This window comes from Sycon ciliatum, chromosome 2 (genome assembly GCF_964019385.1).
Source record: "Sycon ciliatum chromosome 2, ocSycCili1.1, whole genome shotgun sequence".
In the NCBI taxonomy this organism is placed as follows: domain Eukaryota; kingdom Metazoa; phylum Porifera; class Calcarea; order Leucosolenida; family Sycettidae; genus Sycon; species Sycon ciliatum.
In genome coordinates, this window is record NC_088644.1 from 13,199,950 (window position 1) to 13,215,354 (window position 15,405).

The 15,405-nt window shown below is 45.6% G+C and overlaps 1 long non-coding RNA gene across 1 annotated transcript; it reads right to left on the bottom strand.

Moving 5' to 3' along the window:
• Positions 1 to 11,344: 11,344 nt before the first annotated feature.
• On the bottom strand, positions 11,345 to 13,856 carry LOC135810739 (uncharacterized). Its single transcript, XR_010552356.1, has 2 exons — positions 13,608 to 13,856; positions 11,345 to 11,936 (listed from the first exon to the last, which is right to left on the bottom strand). It is a non-coding gene; the product is annotated as an uncharacterized LOC135810739 (long non-coding RNA).
• Between the last annotated feature and the right edge of the window lie 1,549 nt (positions 13,857 to 15,405).

Consider the following 15,405-nt stretch of genomic DNA (forward strand, 5'->3'; position numbering starts at 1 on the left):
TTGTTCTTCGAAATAGTGTAGATGAGTGCTTGTAAGACCACAATATAGCGAATGCAACACACTGCATGCTGGAACTAGCTGGTCGCACACATGCGCTCTTAGCCACAACAACAAATAGCACCCGAACATATACCCTCCAGTTGCATGAGAATAGTGTTGTACATCAGCAGTACTACATGTACTAGTTCAATATTCTATCACAATGCAAACCAAAAAGCATGATGGGAAGAAGGGATCAATGTTGAGAGGGGGGGGGGGGGGGGGGGAGAGAGAGAGAGAAAGAAAGAGGGAGAGAGAAAGAGAGAGAGAGAGAGAGCGAGAGAGATACAGTGTACGTTAAGATGCGTGTTGAGATGTTCAACGACAAAGTGCAGTGGATCCATGCATTGTGAGTGAGTGTGTGTGTGTGTGTGAGAGAGAGAGAGAGAGAGAGAGAGATGGATCCATGCATTGTGAGTGAGAGAGAGAGAAAGGGGAGAGAGATACAGTGTACGTCAACATGCGTGTTGAGATGTTCAACGACAAAGTGCAGTGGATCCATGCATTGTGAGTGAGCGAGTGAGAGAGAGAGAGCGCGAGAGATACAGTGTACGTTAAGATGGGTGTTGAGATGTTCAACAACAAAGTGCAGTGGATCCATGCATTGTGAGTGAGCGAGTGAGAGAGAGAGAGAGAGGGAGAGAGATACAGTGTACGTTAACATGCGTGTTGAGATGTTCAAAGACAAAGTGCAGTAGATCCATGCATTGTGAATGAGTGAGTGAGAGAAAGAGAGAAGGAGAGAGAGAGAGAGAGAGAGAGAGAGAGAGAGAGAGAGAGAGAGGAGAGAGATACAGTGTACGTCAACGTGCGTGTCGAGATGTTCAACGACAAAGTGCAGTGGATCCATGCGTTGTGAGTGAGTCAGCGAGTGAGAGAGAGAGAACGAGAGAGAAAGACAGAGAGGGAGAGAGAGAGAGAGAGAGAGAGAAAAAGAGAGAGAGAGAGAGAGAAAGAGAGAGAGAGAGAGAGAGAGAGAGAGAGAGAGAGAGAGAGAGATACAGTGCACGTTAAGATGCGTGTTGAGATGTTCAATGACAAAGTGCAGTGGATCCATGCATTGTGATTCAGTGAGTGAGAGAGCGAGAGCGAGAGAGAGAGAAAGCGAGAGAGATACAGTGTACGTTAAGATGCGTGTTGAGATGTTCAACGACAAAGTGCAGTGGATCCATGCATTGTGAGTGAGCGAGTGAGAGAGAGAGAGAGAAAGAGAGAGAGAGAGAGAGAAAGGGAGAGAGATACAGTGTACGTCAACATGCGTGTTGAGATGTTCAACGACAAAGTGCAGTGGATCCATGCATTGTCAGTGAGCGAGTGAGAGAGAGAGTGAGAGAGATAGAGAGAGAGAGAAAGCGAGAGAGAGAGAGTGAGAGAGATAGAGAGAGAGAGAAAGCGAGAGAGAGAGATACAGTGTACGTTAAGATGCGTGTTGAGATGTTCAACGACAAAGTGCAGTGGATCCATGCATTGTGAGTGAGCGAGTGAGAGAGAGAGAGAAAGAGAGAGAGCGAGAGAGAGAGAGAGAAAGGGGAGAGAGATACAGTGTACGTCAACATGCGTGTTGAGATGTTCAACGACAAAGTGCAGTGGATCCATGCATTGTGAGTGAGCGAGTGAGAGAGAGTGAGAGAGAGAGAGAGAGAGAGAGAGAAAGAAAGAAAGAGAGAGATAGAGATGCACACACAGACACACACACACACACACACCATTGGACCATTGGACGCCCCATCGCCAGAGGCGATGATAGCGATGCCAAAGCAGAAGCCATAGCAGCTTGTGCTGGGATTGCACCATTCAACAGCTTGCAAGGCTGAATAATTGACCGCCACTATTCAGCCTGGTCTGCACCACACAGCTATGAAGTGGCTTTTGCTGGCCAGTGAATCCCTACTTTTTGGTCTTTTTCATATTTTTCCGCACACACATCACACCTCATACTCCGGCATGCACTGGCTGTTGGTAACCACCCAGGAGAATGAAAGAAAAGTCAGGAGGAGTCTGACACACCTACACACGCACAGCACAGCACACACACACACACACACACACACACACACACACACAGGAAGAGAGATAGAGAGGCAGACAGAAAAGAGAGTGGGTAGCTTAATCAATGCGCAGATGTGGATTCGTGTGAGATGATACAGAGAAGCTATCAAAGTTGACAAGATAGATCTGGTACCGTTGGTATAAGAGAAAATCAGTGGGTGTACATCCACTGCACTTGCAGACTTGAGTGTTTCTCTTGAGACGGATGCACATGGTGCTTAGTTTCTGAGTGTCAATTGGCTCATCCTACAGGCAAGTGGTCAGTGCCTGAGTTCAATCTCAGAAAAGGTAAGTAGCTTTAGTGTGCAGTGTGGAGAAACATTATACCAAATAGGCGGTCTTTAGTAGAGACTATACCAGCAGCCTCAATGGGGGGGGGGGGGTATTGGAGTTGTTGATGATCAACAGAGTATCTGTTAGGCATATGTTGCATCCATTGGTCCTGTTCGAGTGACAGTAGGCGTGCGACCGGTCAATGTTGGTGAAAGGTTTCATTACCAAAAATTTTGGAGAGAGAGAAAGAGAGAGATGCAGTGGATCTACGCTGCAAGGTAGCCTGCATCACTGGAGAGAAGACACTCGCCCTGCACAAGCCTTAGCAAATGCCACGTGCAGTTCATCATCGTAGTGTAAAACAATCACCAGTGCAAGCTGCATGGCGTGCTCCATGCCTCGCATCAACACACCGTGCGGTATTTATCACATAGCTCATCATGCTTCAATGTGGCATGCATCACTGGGGAGAAGCCACTCACCCTGTACAAGCCTTCACGAGTGCTGTGTGTTCCTCATCGTGGAGTGACACCGTTTTCCAGTGAATATCTGCGTCAGGCGGATTGATGTGTTCCGTGACAAAGTGCAGATAAGTCATGCATTGAGGCAGCCTGTATCACGGGAAAGAAGCCAATCACCTTGCAAGAGCAGTAGCGAGTGCGTGTGCAGTTCCTCATCGTGGAGTACCGTTAAAACTTAAAACATGCGCCAATGGAAGTTGCTTCAGCTCCTTCTCTGCCATGATCAAGTTGCTACACAGGTCCTCATCGTGGAGTCGTATCTTTTCCAGTATACGTCAACAGGCATGTTGATGTGTTCCGCGACAAAGTGGAGTGGATCCATGCTTTGAGGCGGCCTGAATCACTGGAGAGAAGCCAATCACCTTGCGAGAGCAGTAGCGAGTGCGTGTGCAGTTCCTCATCGTAGAGTAACGTTAGAACATGCACAAATGTAAGCTGCATGGCACCCTTCACATCTCGCTTCAGCTCCTTCTCTGCATGATCAAGTTGCTACAAACCATGCAAGCTGATTCCATACACCACTGCCACAGGTTATGTCTGTCAGCTAGCTACAGCAACAATATCCTTTTCATGAATGTTCAAAAATATTTTCTCGGGTCAAAATCAGCGCTCCACTGTCTACAACACAGCATGATCGCATGTGCATGGACAGGATCCGACTGTGATGCAGCTCTCCTGGAAGGAAGCAAAGTTCTTCTGTCGCCAATGCCATCGCTTGTCAGTGTCACTCCAGAAAAAATAAATTTCAATTTCAGTAGCTACGAATTCAATGCATTCCACTTTGCCTCCACCAAGACTACTACAGGGCATCTGATTTGACAAGGTATATCAGTAGGACTTGGAGAAGTCACAGTAACAGTTTGCAAGATCACTAGCCATTACAACAAGTATCAAAACATCAAAACAAAAATCGTGTAGATCCAGCCATCGATCTACAAAAATCAGGTTCCTTTTACACGCGGGAAAACGAAAAAACCCAATTCCACGTGAAAAAAGACCCGCGCGCGCGGCATCTCCATCATGCATGAACGTATCCCATCCTAAGTCCGGCACCCCCCCCCCCCCCCCTGCCCATCCTTGAGGTATAATTATGTATCAGATTGCAACGACCAGGAGGCTCAAAGTAGTGGCTGCAAATGACCGATATCCGTCACTTGCAGCTCTGCATCATATCAGAGACCTGTAGCTGGCCTGATGAGTTGTAAAATTACTCCTTCGTAGCCGGGCGAGTCAGAGCGAGGGCGATTCACGGCTAGCTTGGTCAAAAAACTGTCGGCCTGGAACGTAAACGTCGATCTGCCGACACAGTTCACCTGGTTCACACGCCTGACCAGTGACCTGGCATGCTGCCTGCGTGGAAGGAACATTTTTCGGAAAGCAAGCTTCTTCTCCAAAATTCGAAATTTTCCTTCCAAAAATGCCGTCGTCCTTGACCTCGAAGCTGAATGTTGTTAGGATAGAAAATTAGCGAAGATGTAGCCGACCCATTCTGGCAAGCCGTGTGCCCTCTGGATATGCAGTTGTTCGCCATGGTCAACAATCTTCTTCTCCTTCGTTCGTACTTTCACTTTCCTGACCACGAATACAAGCGGTACCCATGCTCAGGTTAGTGTTTGTTTGTCTGTCTATGCACATACATGTAATACAATGTACTGTTCGTGCTGCAGGCACTGGCCGATCATGGAAATAGAGGAAGCAGCCAGCTTTCTTTGAAAATATGTACACACTTTCCTTGGCACCTCTTTCCCACCGCCACCATGCATGCACAATCGAGCTTGCTTTAATGCCCTGCAGTGCAGAATGCTCCCACCACCGCAACTACCACCGCCGCCACCACCAGCAGCAGCAGCAGCAGCACCACCACCACCACTATGACCACCACCACCATGACCACCACCACCACCACACCGTGACCACCACTATAGAACTAGAAGCATTGTTGTGCATGGCACGTCTGCAAGAGAAAATAATAGTATGCCAGTGTTGTAATGCCCTGCAGTGCAGTATGCTCCCACCACCACCACCACCACCACCACTATGGAAGCATTGTCACGCACTGTACATCGATCCACAAGAGAAAATATGCCAGTGACTTACTAGCACCTCCATGCTGCATGCGGACCTGGACACAGCACTGTTCCCTCTGCAGGAATGGGGCGGGAGTGTATTTCATTTTCCCTGCTTGAAGTAATAATGACTACATGACATGATATCCAGCTAACTTTGCCAGTAACGAACGACCCTTGATCGGGCATGAGAAAAGTGTTGCTATTTGGGAGTTGTCGTCATTCACGGGGTTGAAAACATACGGCTATATTGTTACTAGGTCTGAAGATAGTGTCACTATCCGTGGGTTGTTATACCCGTGGTTGACTGCAGATACGATTGATTATTCTATGAGTATATGAAGGGTATACGTTTAAAAATATTTTCCTGAGGACATAGCACGAGGAAATTATGGGGAATGCAGTACATGTATACAATGGTGCAATCCATTTCTCCCAGGGCACTTTCCCAAGACTCCTCTCAATATTCACTCTTGGCGCGACCCATGTGAACTGAGCGGGGTGTATCGTTGAATACACCCCTCTCAGAACGTCTACTGATTGGCTGAAATCGCCCAAATCATACCGTGCCATGGATCAATGCATGTCAGGGAGTCGTAGCACCCAAGGAAACAACACGAGATCATGATACCCAAAATGATGTACTGTAAAAGCAGAAATTTTCAGTGGTGTTTTATTTTCGGTAACTTCGGTGCCAACAATTTTTACCGAAAAAAATGCACCGAATTTTCCGGTACTACTTAGTAGTACTAGCACCCTTACCTGGAAAGCGGGTATTACCGAAAATTTCCCTCCACCGAACTGCCGATTTTGGAGAATTCTGAAAATATTACACCACCGAAAATTTCTGCTTTTACAGTACACAGATTGGATCCATGGAGACTCTACATGATCTGTTGTTTATGCAACTCGTGATCGCGGACTTGACCCACTGGCCCCACGCATGGGTCAGTCAAGCGATGCTATATGCGAGCATGTATGTATCGCACTTGACCCTAAGGCAGTAAGGGCAACTGTCACTGGCAGCCCGGGGTTGAACCCACATTAATAATTTTTGAAATTTTCTAGGGTGACACGAAAAGCTTCACGCACTGGGTGGTCACTCTCTATTCATGTATACCACTCTGCCAATAGTGCATAGAGCTCTCGTTTGAGCTGCCCAGCTGGCCCTCGTTATGATTTAGGCTGAAAGTCTACCGTGCCGTCTCCCTTATGCTATGACTCCATAATGCATATGTACAGAAGAAAAAATCCCGGGGCCCCGTTGATGAAATTCTGTTTTGTCAAGTGGGCATTTTTGATTATTGTGAATGGCGTGTAGTGCCATAGTACAGTTCCTTTTGCTACATAACGTTTGCACAAGTCACGTTTCAGCAATTGAACTAGGGAGATCTATGTCTCTGATCTTGTCATTTGGCCCGGCTGGTGCTGTGCATTAACAACCAATGTCAGGCACCCTCGAAAGACCAACAGCGATGAGTTCATGACCCAAGCATTATTTGGGCCGTTAAGTTGACTAAGGCTGTGTTTACATGAGGCGTTTCAACCCGGGTTGAGTTCGACCCGGGTCAGATTTCAACCCGCCATGTGCACAAAATGAATGGCGCGTTTACATGACGCATTGCGCTTGACCCGGGTTGAAATTTCGCCCCGGGTTGATTCAACCCTCCCCCTAAGGGGAGGGTTGAAACCAACCCAGGTCAAGAAAATCTTACAAACGTACTTCTGTGCGTATCTCGCGCCAGGTTTGAACAGCACTGCAGATGCAAATTTCGCGCGAACGGATTCACGTGACCATGCAGGACTGTAGAAGTGGACTTTTGGCGGCATATCAGTATTTGACCCGGGTCAACTGTCTTCATGTAAACGCTCACCTCTTTTGTTTGTCGTACAGACTTTCAACCCGGGCCGAACTCGACCCGGGTTGAAATTTCTCATGTAAACACAGCCTAAACGGGAGTGTAGCAAGCTTTGATCGGCGTACTTCCTTCCGTACGTAGTGAAATGTTGTCCGAGCTGAATAGATTCTATCTCCTGCGGTTTAGTACAACAGTTTCACACCTAATACTGTAGATTCGACGTCTCCAAGAAAAACCTCCATGGAGACTGGAAACTATAGCAGATCATAAATGACGCAGCAGCTCAGCTGATTCCCCAGCTCGTGTCTACTTGGTTCATGTACTTTGGTCAACGTGTTGTGGCAGACTCCATGTACAAAGCTGCATACTCTTGGGGTTATTGATTCTTGCTGATAATTCCATTAATGTTATTGCATAGATATGAACATCATAATAATTGAATGTTGGCAAGACCCAACAAGGTGTCCCTAATGACTTACATCAGATCTTCACAAAATGCACATACTGTAAGACATGTATATATATAACGAGGAAGCAAATCTAACGTTTTAACGGATGACATTTCTTCGTTATAATAAGATCCGTTGAGGCCGTACTGCTTCATATATGCTGTGTGTGGATATGGCAGAATACTGCAAGATCGTTAACCTATGAATTTTGGACAATCGTTAAATTAGCGACTCGTTATAATAACATGTCTTACAGCATATCTTGAAAAGCCGTATTTTGGTTTCACATACACGTCTCATTTCTATCACAGAGATCAGCAGCCATGGGCCATTGGTGGCAATACTGGTAGGAGTCGCCCGAGGCTAAGCCAATAATTTCCGTTCTATACCCAATGTACATACCTGAACTGGGCACAAATCTATCCCATTCCTTGGTGCTGACCCCTTTGATGCGCCCCCGAATCCCTTAGCATTATTAGTACCTCCAATTCATTTCGTCATCAGCTCACCGCATGCTCAGTACTGTGTTGTAAAGTATGCAAATTTTCGACGCTTTTAAATTGCAGCCTCCCCAGGGCAAAAACACATCTCGGCCACATTGAAATTTCAGCCTGTACTGCTGATGCCTGTATACACTGTCACATTGAACCTTGCAAAACAAATTTTAGGCTACAAATGCCCAGTAAATAAGAGGGGAGAAGGCACTGAACGAAGTGTCAACCTACGAATACAACCTCAGTGCAACAACGTGCTCTTTCTCTTTCTGCTTGTGTAAGCAGAAAGAGCACGTTGTTGCACTGAGGTTGTATTTGTAGGTTGACAGTTCGTTCACTGCCTTTTCACCTTTGGTTACATAATTTTGTTACCTTTTGCGTTTCCTCTAGTAAATAAAAGGGGGGTTGTCAAATGACAACCGCTCTATTCAGTTGCTATTCACTCTTGGCGCATGCGCTGGACGAAAAATTCTTATATTAGTGATGTCGAAAAAGTATGCGGTTGTCAGTTGACAAACCCCTTTTTATTTACAATTCAGTTGCGTGATGTCCACCACTTTCCGAATTAAAAATGCACAGGCCGATAATAGCCGAAAATAAAATATGCGCCGAATATGCAGTACCTTGCACACTCTGTTAGAAGACATTAGGGCTACTGGGAATGAATGCCCAAGTAAAATGATGAAGTACAGTAATACAATACTATAGGGAGTGCATTTGCCATGAATGCACCAAGCCAACTCTCCTATACAAACAGTATAGTGTTGCTGCCAAAAATATGATCAGCTAAAGTTGCCTTTTTGCATTATTATATAATATGGTTGAACTTTTTTTTTCCTGTAGCCTCGTTCCCAAGCTGTGGATTTAATCATGAAATTCGTTAGCAAGACGAAGAGGTTTTATGTGAGCTTGCTATTATTCTACCTGCACTTGCTTTTATCTTTTTTGTGCAGGACTCTGAGAAGCTGGAGGGACCCAACAAACCTCAAGCATTGAAGATACAACTTTTAACCAAGAACCAGGCAACATGATGTGCATGTATCACGTTCGCTGTGATTGCATCGTTTCAGGGTACACTGACAACATACTAGTACTAGTAACTAGTCCTTGATTAGCAGCAGTGGCCTGAATTATTGCCTGGCTGCTATTCATATAATCCTTTGGTGCTTACTCATCGCCTTGTTCTGTCTCTAAAATGGCGTATGGGTGTTCCGAGGCTTGTAATATTTGCTCAAGCCGCGCATTGGCATGTCGGTAAATGCCAGCCACTGCCTAGCTCAACATGTTTTGTATGATGTAGAATGCGCTCTGTGTATCTACAATCGAGTGACCTACAGTTGCACTAGTATGTGCACTGTGCTGGCACAGTGTATCATACTCAGTCTTGTCACTTCTTCTCCCACGTTTACTGTATTGTTTAATTCACTGTACACATCTTGCCCAGCTCCTCTAAGGCCACACAGAATTAGTTTGTTGTTTTGGGCCACTACACTCAGCTGGTGTAAGGTTGGTCTGCTTCTCTCTTCCTTCTCTTCGACGTGTCCAGCCAATCATTCATGTCAAGCTTTGCATAACTTAGATCACTGTATATACAGTCACCTGGCTGGAAACGTCCATGGCTGCAAAATCACATCTTTCTTGAGGGACCCCATTTTATAGAGTGGACGACATTCACTTTCCTGATAGACTCACCTCAGATGTTGGTATTGTACCCATCCCTGATTTGTACATGCACCACTTTTTTGGCAACTCCGAACAGTGAGAATGTCTGCTGTGGATAGTTCTCATGCTTTAAACTCATTCCTAAATTGAATGTAAACAAGTACGGTATAATACCGCCGAAATGTAGTTCATTACAAGTCGTCGATTATGATCCTTTGTTGAGACGAAAGCTTCGGGACCTGGGAGTACTTGTGACATACCCATATCATACTCCCTCATGTTCTGAAGCTGTGTGTGTCGTGTTTGCTTTGCTTTAAAGTATATTAAGAGCTCTGATGGTCTGCACTCTTTGAATGGAGTCACCTCCAGTGGTTATGGCGATCGAGTGCATGTATGTTCGGATAAGGGCGTGGGAAAACACTCATCTAAAACATACTCATTTCCTCATGCATACTTTTATTTCTCATTCTTTTCGGCACACACTCCAGCTCCTCGAAATTATCATGGGATGCATGTTGATGACAGCCTGCTGCCATGCAGACTGAGCAGTTCGGACAATCAATCATTCGGATAATCGGCATTCTATATTACTACAGTTGTAGTAGCTGTATTTCATGTACAGTACTACAGACAGTAGAGTCAGGCGCCGAAGAATGTGTTGCCCAAGAATGTCCAGCCTGAAATGCTAAGAACGCCACCGCCTAAAGTTAAGAATGGCGGTGTTGGTTTTCCGGCAGCTTTTGGGATACATCATTATGATCCTAACATGATTGTTTCTAAGAACATGCTATAAGAGCGCAGCCGGATGGCTGAAAAATAAGAACACCCCAGGCTAACCTCTTGGACACAACGTTCTTGGACGCTTGACTCTACTGTAGTATGGAAGAACACTCTTCGGCAGGGATGTTACATTTTAGAAATCATGCGTACAAGATGCCTATTAAAGTCTGCTCTTTTTTTATGACAAGCTTTGGCATGCATGCAGCTCTTAATTAATCCCAAAGGTGGAGTGCAATGACATGCATTTGGAACCGTGATCACTAAAATCCTTCGCTAAATTCTACGATTTAGAACTATACGTGATGTTGCACACCCAAGAACGTCGTTCCGAGGGCCTAGGTCGGGGGCGTTCTTGGAAGAACATCATGCTGGATTGTAGATAAACTATATAACCCACATGTGTGTGATAACAAAAACTGCGGTACAGTGCGGAGAAACTAGTTTAACATACCGGTACTAATATCACCAGTAGGTTTTCTAAACTTCTTGTTCTATACTGGAGAATATTCCAGCGAGTGAATCCAGAGCAAGTGCTATGGAAATGGACTAGCGAGAGCTCACAATAGCCAGACAAACCCACGAGTCCTTTCTTGAACCGAACAATAATCATTTATGGCATTCAACATGCAGTTTGGGAAGCCATGCAGTCCTGGGACAAATATCCAAATGCATTCTTGTCTCCAGACCAAACAACGATTGTTATCATACTTGACAATTTCCAACTCTACGACCACCATGCCAGCTCAAGCAAAAAGAAGCAAAGGAAGACGGAGATTTCTACTTGTGCAGCCATTCAGGGAGGAGCACGAAGGCTGTTTTAACATTACATGATTCGACTGTGCACGCACTTTCCAAAAGTGTACTTATCACATACCACGTGAACTCTTAGGCTGTTTGCAGTGCGATATACTTACATGTGCATGCCCTTGCCGCACATTCACACTCCAGTACAAAACATAATCATGCAAATATGTAATGCACATAATGTGACATTCTACGCTTGAAAGCAGATCAGCATTCGAACTTTTTCATTGCCTTCAGGCTGCAACAGCATATTGCAAGAGGGCACAATGGCCCAACCCAACATCTTCCAGTGAACACCATCGGCCATGGCAGTACAGACCATCTGACATCACTCACACCACCCACATCGAAGAGAAGCAATGTTGATACTTCATAGTTAACACGTTACAAATACTACTGAGAGTGCATATAGGCAGTACACCAGGTTCAGGATGCATTGATCCATTCTTCTGCTTCAACTACCTTAGCTGCTCATTTGATCTATGGCTATGCATGCTGTCATCAGTGAGCCACATCATTGCGAAAGACTGATGATGGAGAGATCATTGCGAGTGTGTAGTCACAATACTATCAGAGAAATACGTTTGGCAAATATAGGAATACTGTGGACAAAATTGTACACAATAACCTGCCTTGAAGCAAATCTCAGAAAGAAAGCGCTGTGCAGATGCATATCAGCGGCTTCAGATTCAGTCACTTCGTGAGATCCAATATTCTTCCAACCGTACTGTTCAGCCTTTGGTGATCCACAGAGACAGACAAACAATCTGTTCCGTCCTTCCACATGAGAAACAGAGAGGGAACATGTTCCAGTTCATTCCAGTATGAAGGCGGCGGATACAGGCAATGAAAGTCATCGTTGGGCCAACATGACCAGCTTTCAGACATGGGTTCTCAGAGACCTTCGCTCATGATAATGGTATTCAACCTGGCTACAATCCTGCAAAACACGTGAAAAGATTGCAGCAAAACAAAGTTGTAGTACAGCGAAGCTAAGATACAACACCCAGCAGCCAGGCAAACTTGCTAATATCCGATGAATTAGCATGCCTGGTCATGGCACACCGGGTACAAAATATGCAACCAGCATAACGTTTCCACCAGTATTGATAATCTATCGTAACGTTATGATCAAACTACATAACTGCTAAGAATGTGCAACACCTAACATAAGGTACGATCGGCTTCGAAATCCAATGATTATGAGCAAGCGCGCATATATTTCTACATGTGCCATGTAGATAGAGTGTTTCATCAGGTTCAGTAGGCATGGATCCACAGTTCATTGTTCTGCTTCAACTACCGTAGCTGTGATGTACAAGTTTTGATCTCTGGCTATGCATGATGGTATTAGTGAGCCCAATGGCCCACAAAAACCGAAGTGATGAAACTTTCTGCCGTGGGCAGAGGGATCATCGAGTTGCCCACTCTTGGTTATGTACTCATGCCATTACCAACTATCAGTGCACAAGTACTGCTACACCCTCACTATGATCCATTGCAACACTATCACCAGGCACATGCATGCTACTGCAGCCATTAAACCAAGAGTCGCAAATAGGAAAATCTTTGCTGTAAACCACAGCTATAAGGTGCTTTGAGTCCAGTTTTGTGGGAAAGTTTCACTGCACGATGCACAATACCACATCGAGCGAAATTCTTTTTTTCACATAGCGTGAAGTGTCTCTCGAGAAATGCAATGCACAATGCATAGCACATCGCAGAAAAATCTTGTATTGCACCTGCAGTCTAAAACTGCTTGCCAGCCAGAGCTCTTGAGTCACATGCACCAGCATGCAGGAAGTGATGCCCATCACGTGTCACCCAACCTAGAAGTGGAGCTGGACTCAATTTCCTGTGATATGACCTGTGATGGAGCTGCAACAACCAGCGATGCAAGTTTGCAGTCCAATTATTTGAAACTGGCCCGCTATGTTGCTGAGAATGTACTCAAGGCAACATTTGAGAAATTACCTTTCGAAAAAATGTTCGGTACAAACCTGGCCGGATATTGTTTCAACGGTACTGTGCGAAGAAAACAACTATTTTATTGCATAGACTAAGGAGCTATCCAGCATTATCGATAATTTTCACGAAATGGTCCGCATGCAGCATGGAGGTGCTAGTAAGTCACTGGCATATGTTCTCGTGTGGATCGATGTACAGTGCGTGACAATGCTTCCATAGTGGTGGCGGCGGGAGCACACTGCACTGCAGGGCATTACAGCACTGGCATACTATTAATTTCTCTTGCAGACGTGCCGTGCACGACAATGCTTCTATAGTGGTGGTCACGGTGATGGTGGTGGTGGTCATGGTGGTGGTGGTGGTGGTCATAGTGGTGGTGGTGGTGCTGCTGCTGGTGGTGGTGGCGGCGGTTGCGGTGGTGGGAGCATTCTGCACTGCAGGGCATTCAAGCAAGCTCGATTGTGCATGCATGGTGGCGGTGGGAAAGAGGAGCCAAGGAAAGCGTGTACATATTTTTTGTTGAAAGCACGAGAATTCAAAGAAAGCTGGCTGCTTCCTCTATTTTCATGATCGGCCAGTGCCTGCAGCACGAACAGTACATTGTAGTACATGTATGTGCATAGACAGACAAATAAACACTAACCTGAGCATGGGTACCGCTTGTATTCGTGGTCAGGAAAGTGAAAGTACGAACGAAGGAGAAGAAGATTGTTGACCATGGCGAACAACTGCATATCCAGAGGGCACACGGCTCGCCAGAATGGGTCGGCTACATCTTCGCTAATTTTCTATCCTAACAACATTCAGCTTCGAGGTCAAGGACGACGGCATTTTTGGAAGGAAATTTCGAATTTTGGAGAAGAAGCTTGCTTTCGGAAAAATGTTTACGTTCCAGACCAAGCCTAGCCGTGAATCGCCCTCGCTCTGACTCGTCCGGACTAGTAATGTCTACTGTACTTCTGATCCACCCTCCCAAAAAAGAAAGAAAAAAAAAGTATAATATAAACCACGTTTATAAATTTATAAAAGCACGTTTTCGGCGGGAAAACGAAAAAACCGGATCTCCATCAATCGAACCTATCCCATCCTAGGATGGGCACCCCCTCAACCCATCCTAAGATGGGCACCTGCCCATCTTAGGATGGGCAGAATCGACGGACGGGCCGGAACATAGACACGCACTGCATAAATCTACAAGTACTCGTACAAACTGTGCAGGTCAGCGACACCTGCAGCATCTGCTGGAACAATGGCACAAGGGAGTACTAAGAGTAAGAAAACGTAACACCCTATTCTTGTTGTTGCTGGGGTGAACTGAAAAGTAAGTAAGTATTAGTTAGTTACATGATATAGCTGGAGCAGACTGGTGCATGTTTCTAAGATGTGACACCCACTCAAGACCAAGTTACTATTTAGTTAGTTGTCTCAGTATACTGTAACCATGGTAACTGTGTAAGTCTGTAGTCGCCGCGTAGTCACCAGACCCAGTCAGAGGCCGGCATGCAGTACGTTTTGTAGGTGGAGGTCTACTAAAATTTAATGAATATGACTCTAGTCAGTGTAGTGTAGATCTATTGTCTACTGACTGCACCTCAGAGGCTCAGTACCTGTCCTGTCCTTGGTGTATGGACTATGGAGTATGCCGGGTCCTATGCCGGCTGTGGAGCTTTGTGTACTCAGTATTCATGGTATTTGACAGTTTGACTTTGACTGAGTTTGTGCCTTCATGAAGTAACATAGTTCATCGAGAGTTGACTGGGTGTTTGCGATGATCCACTCAGCCCACTCAACTCCAGCTGCTCAGGCATGCAGGACAGAAACTGTAAACAGCTAGCTCCCAAACAACCAGATGCAGACTTGACTGACGTGACACACGCAGCCATACTACGCTGGCTTGCACTTTTGCAGTGCAAGCCCGAGAGCTACAGTGGTGGTCAAAAGTTTTGACCCACCATGCAGATTTCTCGAATTCTGAAGGTTTGGGCTGTAAGCTACTAAATTTTTGGTCGAGGACCTCTGAATCAGGCTGAATAGTGAAGTAGAAATGAAAAATGCTGAAAGACGGAGTCATCTGGGGACTACTGTGGTCAAGTATATGTAAAAGGCGGGTCAAAACTTATGGCCAACGCCCGCACTATCATAAACCGCCAACAGGATACACGGAATAGTGTGATTTCTAAAAAGTATTCAACTAAGCTAAAGTCTAGAAGTCAGTCCCGGCCTATTCCAGATACATCCACCACTTTGTAACCCCTCCCTTGGTCTTGATGATCGCTTGCATACACTGCCGCATTGAATCGACGATCTTCTTGCGCTCGTGAGGAGAAATCAACTTCTATGCCTCCCGGCACACTCGCCACAGCTCATACTGGTTTCTGGGGGTGATTTCAACATCGTGCTGCTTCAGCCCAGCAATTTTGCAGAGATTCTCAGTTGGATTG